This window comes from Arctopsyche grandis, chromosome 7 (assembly GCF_051622035.1).
Source record: "Arctopsyche grandis isolate Sample6627 chromosome 7, ASM5162203v2, whole genome shotgun sequence".
NCBI lineage: Eukaryota > Metazoa > Arthropoda > Insecta > Trichoptera > Hydropsychidae > Arctopsyche > Arctopsyche grandis.
This window is the reverse complement of record NC_135361.1, coordinates 14,377,431-14,387,316: the sequence shown is the minus strand read 5'-3', so window position 1 is coordinate 14,387,316 and position 9,886 is coordinate 14,377,431. Positions and strand designations below refer to the sequence as shown.

Here is a 9,886-nt window from a genome sequence, read left to right as displayed (position 1 = left end):
ATACACATATTATATATAATCTTACATATTTATATACAAAAATGTATTCTAAATGTAATACTATATTACATTAAAAATGTTTTTACATTAGATAATGGTCGGTTCATTAAGAAAATATATTATCGAAACCGTACTTTAGGTGGGCTAATTACGCTTGAAGATTTTTATGTTTTAACACTCATTGGTTAATTAATAGTTTCAAAGTATTCCAGAAGATCGTAAAAGATTTTATTTTCAACGAATATTTACAGGCGAACGAACGGTGAGCCAGAAATTAAAGTCCATCACTTCCTTATCCCCTCCTCTCGCGGACAGATCATTAAAAACAATACAGGCGGATTAAACAGCCGTTCAGTTTATTACCGAGGCGAGGTATTTACGAGTTTTTCGTGAAAAACCGAGAAAAACACGCCCGAGCATACATTTCATCGGGGGGGTAGGCTTTATCGGCTCGCCGGCTGCCCTTATCAAGATGGCCGCTGAAGGTTTTATTATCTGGTGATAAAATGAGTATTATCAAGCTAGTCCTACCTATCGGCAAATCGAACAGTATATACCGCTCCATTTCCTCGAATAAAGTCTTAAAATTCCAACAGCGCTCCGAAGAATCTTCGGAATTTTAATTCTTAGTACCTTAAATCTAGGGTTGAGTGTCAATTTTATTTATAAGAATGTAAGACTTGATTCCTCAACTGATAACATTAAACGTTTTATAAACGTAGTATAAAGTAAATTCCATAATACGATTTTTTCCACAGAATATATACGGCTTCGAATTTTTTTCAAGGGTTCAAATAAATTGGCTCACTAAGTCGCACTGAGTTGCCCATTTTTAATAACGAAGAAAAAAATTAACTACTGCCAACGCTTAAGAGACTGGAATACCCTCAAATTTTTACAAAATTTTAAATATATTTTAGGAACTACAAGTTCCGACTATAAACGAAATAAATTGTGATAATATATTAATATTGGTGTGACGTCAACGAAACTGTCAAACTGACGGCTATCACAATTTCTCGTGTTTGATTTGGAGAATATCTGCAAAACTACTCCTGTATCATTTCCGGGAAAATTCCTTGTTTGAACAATATACGTTTCACACTCAAACCCTTTCACTTGATTTTCCTTTCTAAAAGGAATATGTTTCACGCGAGAAAAGTATATCTACAATACAAAGAGTGAAAAAAAAGCACAACAAGCATTAATAGTTTTATATTCGGAATAAAGACAATTTACACACAATTTATTTCAACCTTTTTACAAACCGTATTACTAATTTGAATGTCAAACACATTCAATATATTGACACTTTTTATTTGAAATAACCTACATATACCAATAGGGCTTATAAAAAACTCGTGGAAATCAACACCCTTAATGCCACACAAAATAGAACTACAAAATTAAAGTTCTTTTTGATTTGATTCGATTTTGCAAGACTGCTCATCACTGGAAATTTATTAGGGTTTGTTGGTTTTAGAATAACGGGTTTTCCACTATATTTCCAAAACTCTAAAACAGGTTTTCAAATTTGCCAAGTTGATTTTTAATACTAGAATTAATACGCAATAATTTTTTATTACTTAATTTTACCGAGTCTCAGACTTGAAATTAATTCATAGTGGAAGTATTAAGAGATGTTTTAAATTTGATATAGTCATTTGTTGATGCTTGTCACTAAAAATTAATTTTAAAATAGAAAACGATCGTTCAACTTCGACCGAGGCTGTTGGTGAATATTTTAAATATTTGAAATTTTGTATTGTATTAATATTTTAAGTTTTAGACCAATCAATGTGTTTTAATGGTATTAATCTAGTATTTTCTTAAAAACTATTAAGTTTGTTTAATTATATTGTAATTATATTGTAATTTTAGACACTTCATCCATTGTTACTACGTACATAGATAAAGTAAAAAGTAAAAATCGTAGTGAACATTGATTGATTCAAGTACATATATTTTTAATATAAATGAAAGATTTTGGTTTATATTAAAAATATATGTATTTCATTTATATTAAAAATATATGTATTTCAAGTGTACATTTTAACTGTACATGTCCGCATTTCAACTGTACATTTTTCATATCACTTGAAATCAAACAGTCAAAATTTTATCAAGATACCAAGATGCGGAAAAACTGCCATTCAATAATTCAAATTTTCCCGCCCTCAAAACCGACGATCGTGAGCCAAAGAAAATCCTCGAGGATTGCGAAAAAGCGGCCGCGAAATTTCTACGCCGCTTGCAAACCATCCGAGGCGAATATTTAAACGGGGAACATTAAATCACGTTTAAATATGTACTTTAACTTACATTTCTTCTTGTTTTTTTTTCTTCTTCGTTATATATTTTAAGCGCGACAATGCGGCGTCCGCCAGTCGAAATGCAAATTCACCACGATGGTAACATTTTTGGTCGGTTTGCACAGTATCTCCCTACACGGGGCATAATCGGCTTATGTAAACTCGCAAGCCATTTTCCGGAGGAAAACTGTGTCCAATGGTGTGCGCCACTCCAGTGAATTGTTAGAAAATATTTCGCCCCACGAACGAGGCTTTTAATTTAATATGAGTGCGAGTACGTAAATTGCACAAATATGCAAAATTGAATATAACTTTCAAAAGCCCGATGCGAATACCACCTACACCAAACACATCATCCACGCGAATGTACCTCCTAGTATCTACAATATTCTTGGTTTATCTCCATAGTGGGGAAAGGAGGGCTCTTAACCTTTTGTACCTCGATCACCCCTAAGGGACCGAAAAGGTCTCCAATCAACCCCATATCATTTTTTATGTGCGCGTTACTCGTACCATTTCAATATTTTGATTTCATATGACATAATCAACGTTTGTATAATATAATACAAAGAGATAGTTTAAGACTAGACCAAGAACCATTATTCTATTCCATATGTATACATATGTATAAACATATGGAAATTAATTCAATAAAATAGCACTAGATTACAGTACGTCAGGTATAAATGTCTTCATTCTGTGAATTTTGTCTCTTTTTGTGTTGGAAACTGGTTTTTTGATATTTATTTTACATTTTTAAAAGAAAACATGTTTTTACTACAAGACATTTTTCAAGGGGATATATTTCAAAACCATTCTTATTTATTATATTTATAATACAAAAGAATGGAATTGTAAATACAAATTTATTGTAAAAAGTAATGGAAAGCTTGTTTTGTATCATAAATACATACTAATATTTATATAAAATCGAATTCAATTTAATTTAAGTCAATAATATGACACGATTCTAGTACCTAAATTTTCCTATTGAAAGAAAATGATCTCGTTTTAACAAATAAATATTTAAAGGAAATCTTAGTAATTAATAAATATAAATTAAAGAAGTGAGTCATTAGTATAAATTAACTTATCTAAGTTGTTTATTTCAAAAGCACGGTTTTCCGTACAATTATTATGCCCTTTCATTTACGCAGCTAAATTAGTTTGCGTTGAAAAAAACTGCTCTACAAATACAGTATTCACCAAACGTCGGTTCTCAAAGTGGTTTTCGCGGACTTCATCGCGCCTGCAAATGAAATTAAAAATGGTTTCAACCGTATGTTGATCACATCAGACTTTATAATTTAATTATTTTTAATTAAACTGCACTCGCTTGCACGAGATGGGGAGAGAGCAGAATTCAGCACATAATGGCGATATAGTCATAAGTTAAGCTCGCATAGAATGGCCCGAGGTGATGAAATGAATAAGGGTCCAGCCCCTTGCTTTTAGCGTCACCTTCTTGAAAAATGGCAGGGTAAAAAGGAGGTAAACGGCATAAAACATGAGCTATGACTTCACCCCAGGGCGGTAAAATAAGTATGAAAAATATGTACGAACACACTTGGACTCGAAATTACATACAAATTGGAAGAAAGAATATCAGAGGAATAGCCAGCGGAAATAAAATAGTCGCTTTGATGCAAAATGTAAAGTATTAAAAATTCAACGAAGTTCAGTAATCGATTTGAGGGCAAATGTCACATTGTCGTTGTTGTGAAGTGACGGTGCATGTCGCGAAATTTTTCCCGGAAGTATTATTTGCAAACTTTCGCGAATTCTTGGACCTATTTTCGAAGCTGGAAACTTTTTGCGAGTTCAACTTTATCGTTTTAGAAATATTCATTCCGGCCAGCTTAGCCGTATATGTATGTATGTAAGCTACGTAGTGCAAGTAAGCCACCATTGACACACTTTCACCATTACATTATTACAGTGTAGAAAGTAGCTAGGATCACCTCGTTAAAAACTTTATCTAATAACTTTTTAGCGTTTCGTAATAAATTGAGGCACTTAGCCGATATGGCCGTTCACACTTTTAAAAATATTTCGCGGAAGGAGGTTTCATTCGGATTAAATTTTCGTATGTAAAGTGAGAAGATATACATATGTACAGCACATGTTAATACTAGTAACATTTCTAATGTGAATGTGAATCGAATGCAAATTCAATTAAAATAACCGAATTTAATCATATAGATCCTGCCAAATTATAATCGAATTACCAGTTGTATTATATTGCTTAATCGTATCGTCTATATGTCGCTATACAACTTCATCATATAGCTTTAAAATTGTTACTGTGCTAATAACAATACGATACTTTTTTAAGTGTTCATTTCGTTTGATCATGAAAAAACTAGATTGTTCACACGCAAACCAATCTGGTCAGTCATAGTGTAAACAAAAGAAAAAAATTTAAAATGAACTTCATAGTTTGTTCATGCACAAACTATTAGGCATAAGTTTAAGTATTCTCAATCGTTTGTCCCATCCTCTTAGTAATGAATGTATATACGTACATACACATGTATATGCTTGACTTGGGTAGCTATATTTTAAATATTAGCAGAAACAAGAATTATAACAACGATTTAATGTGGTTTCCATAGAATTTCCTTCTTAAATACACGACTTTTCAAAGGTTTTGACAGCTTAAAAGTTTTGAAAGCTAAAAGTTTCATGCTATACCTGGTGAGTTTATTTAAAGATAGCTATTGACCGTTAACAGTTAAACCAAAACCAATAATTCGTATATAAACCAACTTATAGATCCATAAACGAACTGGAGTGAACATTTGGATTGTAATACATGTATGTATATTATATATAATTTTAACACATTTGGGAACGAAACAAAAACTAGACCAAGACTTATATCAAAAAGAAGATCAAAGAAAAGTAGTCAATTTATTCGGTATTTACGTACATAAAAAAAAATGTTGACATTTTTTGTTGAAACAATATATAGTAAAATAGTGCTCAATACATCATATATTATGTATGTATATAATAAATTAAATAATATCCTTTTTAAAAAATTTCATGCGCCATCTATTTGATTGAATTTTTTTTCAAAAGTCAATTAATAAAGACATAATAGACCAAAATTTAATATTCATTTGAATTAAAATTTTATTACCCTGCTTCAATTACTTTCGCCTTAAAAAATTATTTTTTTTAAGATACATTTAAATTATATTCATCCTTCATATTTTTTTCGTAAAAACTCCTGCCAGAATTAAAGCCTTAATAAAATTACACTGACAAACATTCATTCATTCCCATTTTCGTTCAAATTATACTTATGTATATTTATTTGAACACGAAAATCGGTCAACAAAGCCGAAAACTGTCCAAAATATTCTTACCTTTATATTTGAAAAAGATAATCAGTCAACAAAGCCAAAAACTGAAGTATCAATTTTCCTGTCACAAACAAAGCTCCCGAAAAGCATGCACTTTGAAAGAGATAAATGGGATTCGCAATCATTACAAACATTCCTAAGAAAATCTCAGCCTAAAACTAACAAGGGCATACGAATTCAAGTACACAGAAACGTAGCATTAACTTTCTCATCAATTATCCAATTAAATTTCAAACACACATCCTAGAGCACAAACTCCGATGTGATAGTCCCGCGCAGCTTTCGTGAGCTTTAGAGCTTTTTAGCCTTTTCAAAGCACGGTCGACGCATCATCTCCCATACTTTTACAGTGGAACCCGTCGCCTTGAATACAAATGCCCTCAGCGTAAATGGATCCTCACGGCGACTCTCCCTTCTGTCTTTTATTCCCATATAATGCAATAAAATGCGAGATGGGATCGGAGGAGAAGGAGGGAGGAGTGGGTGGGTACGGACGACCGGGAACGGGGATGAGTTACATTATCGATTTTGCATTTAAGCGGTAAAGTTATGTTAAGTTACGTTTTTCGACGATCATAAATCAGGTCCGCACTTAGACCCTGTGAACATTGACAAGCAGTCACTCGTCAGAATACCCCCGCAAAAAATAAACTTAGATCATATTCCCTCTCACAAAACGTACGTAAAACTGAATCTGAAAGGGAACTACCGCGATGACTTTTATTTCATTTTTATGTCCCATCTACAAAAAACATCGATAAATAGTAAATGATTACTTGCTAGATTTTTAATTCATACATATGTAAATTATTTATACTCACTGCTATGCATGTCGTTAGCTCTAAAATTCCTTTATACATATATGTATACAAGATATAATTTAATAATTATTCTTCAACACATACGCGTTTATTTAATGAAATTGTGGTGTGTACGCTCGTCGAATAAAATGTAAATTTACGTGCATATAAAAAAAATTGCTTTATTTTGAGTTGACTAAAAAATTAAATTACCGTAAAATGTACATAATAAATGGAGACTTCTGTTTTTCTCTTACGCTTACAAAATATTGTGTTATTTTTTTATTAAAAACAATGTATACATATACATATAAATACATATGTACATACGACGCAACATTAATTATCAAACAATGTCATTTTAAAATACGAGCATATTTTTTTACGGTAATCCAAAAGTCGCGTTTGTAAACATTAGCGTGAGCATTTTTTATTTTATTTTTATCATAATATTATACAACAAAGCTGAAAAAGCGTATAATATATCCCTTAGCTGAAATTCCAAATGAATAATTCACAACAACACTTAAAAAGAAGACAAAACTTATTAAAAGTCAATTTTGATTAATAAACTAAATCAATATGTTACAGGCACCAAATTTTTGTCGGTAACTTTTAAATAAATGTTCATGTAAACTATGTACATAAGTATAAACGAGTTTATTTGGTTAATTTATTAATTTAGTCAGTAAATATATTTATTGGATTCGACATAATATTCATTCTGTATAATTAGGAAAATCTCTTAATTATTTTCTATTTTGAATATGTAGGTATTTTTCTTATTCTTATACATCACATCGTATAAAAATATATGGCTATATTTTTGAAAGCCAATTTCGATTTGAGTTCGTGATTTTGTGTTTGCAGATCATTGACTATTTATAAGAAAAACATCTCGAAACCCATCACGAAGACCGCATTTTGCGGCCTTAATAATGTATGATCGGGAAGGATCAAAAGTAATACGGAGAAAAAATGTATCTTAATATCGTATCGAAAATAATATATGAAAAGAGAGGCAACGTCTTAATAATTTCATGGTATACAGAAAGAACGAAAGGTTCGTATTTCGCAATGGTTGCATGGCTTCGAGAGAATACAATAATACGGCTTTCCGTTTTCATAAAAGCATATGTACTTTTTCATTAATACGAAGAAAATGTTGTATCTTTTGAATTTGAGTCGTTGTTCACTTAGTGAAACTTTCTCAGCGGCAGTGAAAGATCCGTAATGAAAAAAGTTTTCTAAAATGAAAACAGTACTCGCTAATATCATAAATATATTTCACAAAACACCCGAATGTTGCGAAAATTATAACCGTGCCACGGTAATAATTATGTTTACGTGTTGTTAACATTTCACACTCAACTTACATGTAATAAAAAAGGCATGCGTGCAAAATAAATATATTATCATCATTTTTCATATTCTTTATCGCCTCGCCTAGAAGTTAAATTTATCCACTTCCGACAAGCTACAAAGTATTATTCTAATCTCTTCATTTATTTGAAAATTAATGCTAGCCTTTTATAAAATATTATTTATATATGTATATATATATATATATATATATATATATATATATATATATATATATATATATATGTATATATACATATGTACATACGTATATACATAATTTTAACCAATTGAAAGGTGATTTATATTTTAAAATCATAAACCTACTATGTATAAAGGTACCCATGATCCATCTTTGAAAGTGGCATAAATCCTTTTACTTTTCTTCATTTCGAGAAATATTTCGCAAGACATTAAATATAATGCTTTGCGTTAAACAATATTTAAAAATACTGGTGACCTGTACGTATATACTGCTGTTCAGTGGCGTATATTGGGTGTGTGCTAGGTGTGCGGCGCACACCCGTGAAAACCAAAGACCACATAAAGTAGTATTTTAATACAAAATAATGTGTTGTTGTATAAACAGGCATTGATGTGTATGGTGTATTTACCGCGTGCGCTAAATGTATGGTGTGGTGTATGGTGTGGTGTGCAGTCTGCAGCGTGTTGTGTGATGTTAGATGTAGTTTGTGCGCCGCGACGAGAGAATACCTATGCCGTGCAGCAAATTGGTGGGTTTGGTTGGAGTGTGCAGGCGGATATTCGCTTGTATAGGTTTGTTCGCGATATTAAGACGTACGGTGTGCTACGACTTCAGAGCACCGCGCAACAGTCGGCAATTGACCAATGCGATGCGACACGTGGTCTCGTACTTTTTCGCACATTCGTATTTTTATGGTCATTCGTATCTCAGTCATACCTCTAATAACTAATAATGGCTAACAGTGTTCAAGACATTTTAACTATTCCGTTTTCAAATAGAAGTTTTGAGATAAAATTAAAAATAATTAAAGATGGGAAACCGTGTCCGTCTCTTCCAAATTTATCCAGTTTGCATAAAGAAAAAACAAAAGTTTACACTAGACATTTTTGCGTTTCAAATTATAAAAAATTCGAATGGATTACAGGCTGTGAAATTCGATCCAAACTTTTCTGCTGGCCATGTTTATTGTTCTCCAAAGATATTAATGTGTGGAACAAAGAAGGATTTGCTGATCTCAACCATTTGACAGCAGCACTGAAGAAACACGAAGGATCGCAGGCACACGTTCAATCATTTCTTTCCATACAAATGTTTGGCAAACAACGAATCGACGTATTAATTGACAGTCAACGTAAAGCCGAAATAAGTCGACATAATGAACAAGTAAATAAAAATAGAGATGTTTTAAAACGAATTATTAACGCAATAATCTATCTAGGAAAACAAGAACTGTCCCTGCGAGGTCACGACGAGTCATGTAATTCCGTAAACAAAGGCAATTACATTGAATATCTAAATGCTCTTCGAAAATATGATTCTGTTTTAGACACTCATTTAAATACTGCTACTACCTTTCGTTGTACTTCTCCAAGTATACAAAATGACATAATCGAAGCAATCGCTCATGTTATTAAAGTTCATATAAAAAATGAAGTAGAGTCAGCAAGTTTTGTTGCTATTATTCTCGATGAAACTTCAGATATAATGACAAAATCACAGCTCTCAACAGTTTTACGTTTTGTATGTAAAGGCAATGTACATGAACGGTTTATTAGTTTTACAGACGTTAGTGCTGATAAAACATCTAATGGTCTATTCCGTCACGTGGTGAACATAGTTGAAGAATTTAAAATTCAAGACAAATTGGTTGGACAGACTTATGATGGAGCAAGTGTAATGAGTGGACACGTAAATGGTTTGCAATCCAAAGTCCTCAATGCTTATCCTTTTGCTCTTTTTACACACTGTTATGCTCATGTATTGAATTTAGTATTGCAGCAAGGTCTTTCTGATATTAAAGAAAGTAAATCATTTTTTCAAACTTTAAATGGATTG

General features: G+C 31.9%; 1 protein-coding gene across 1 annotated transcript in view; it reads right to left on the bottom strand.

Annotated features, from left to right (window-relative positions):
• The window catches only part of LOC143914068 (dopamine D2-like receptor), a 281,762-nt gene that overhangs the window by 201,888 nt on the left and 69,988 nt on the right, over positions 1–9,886 (bottom strand). The window lies entirely within an intron of this gene.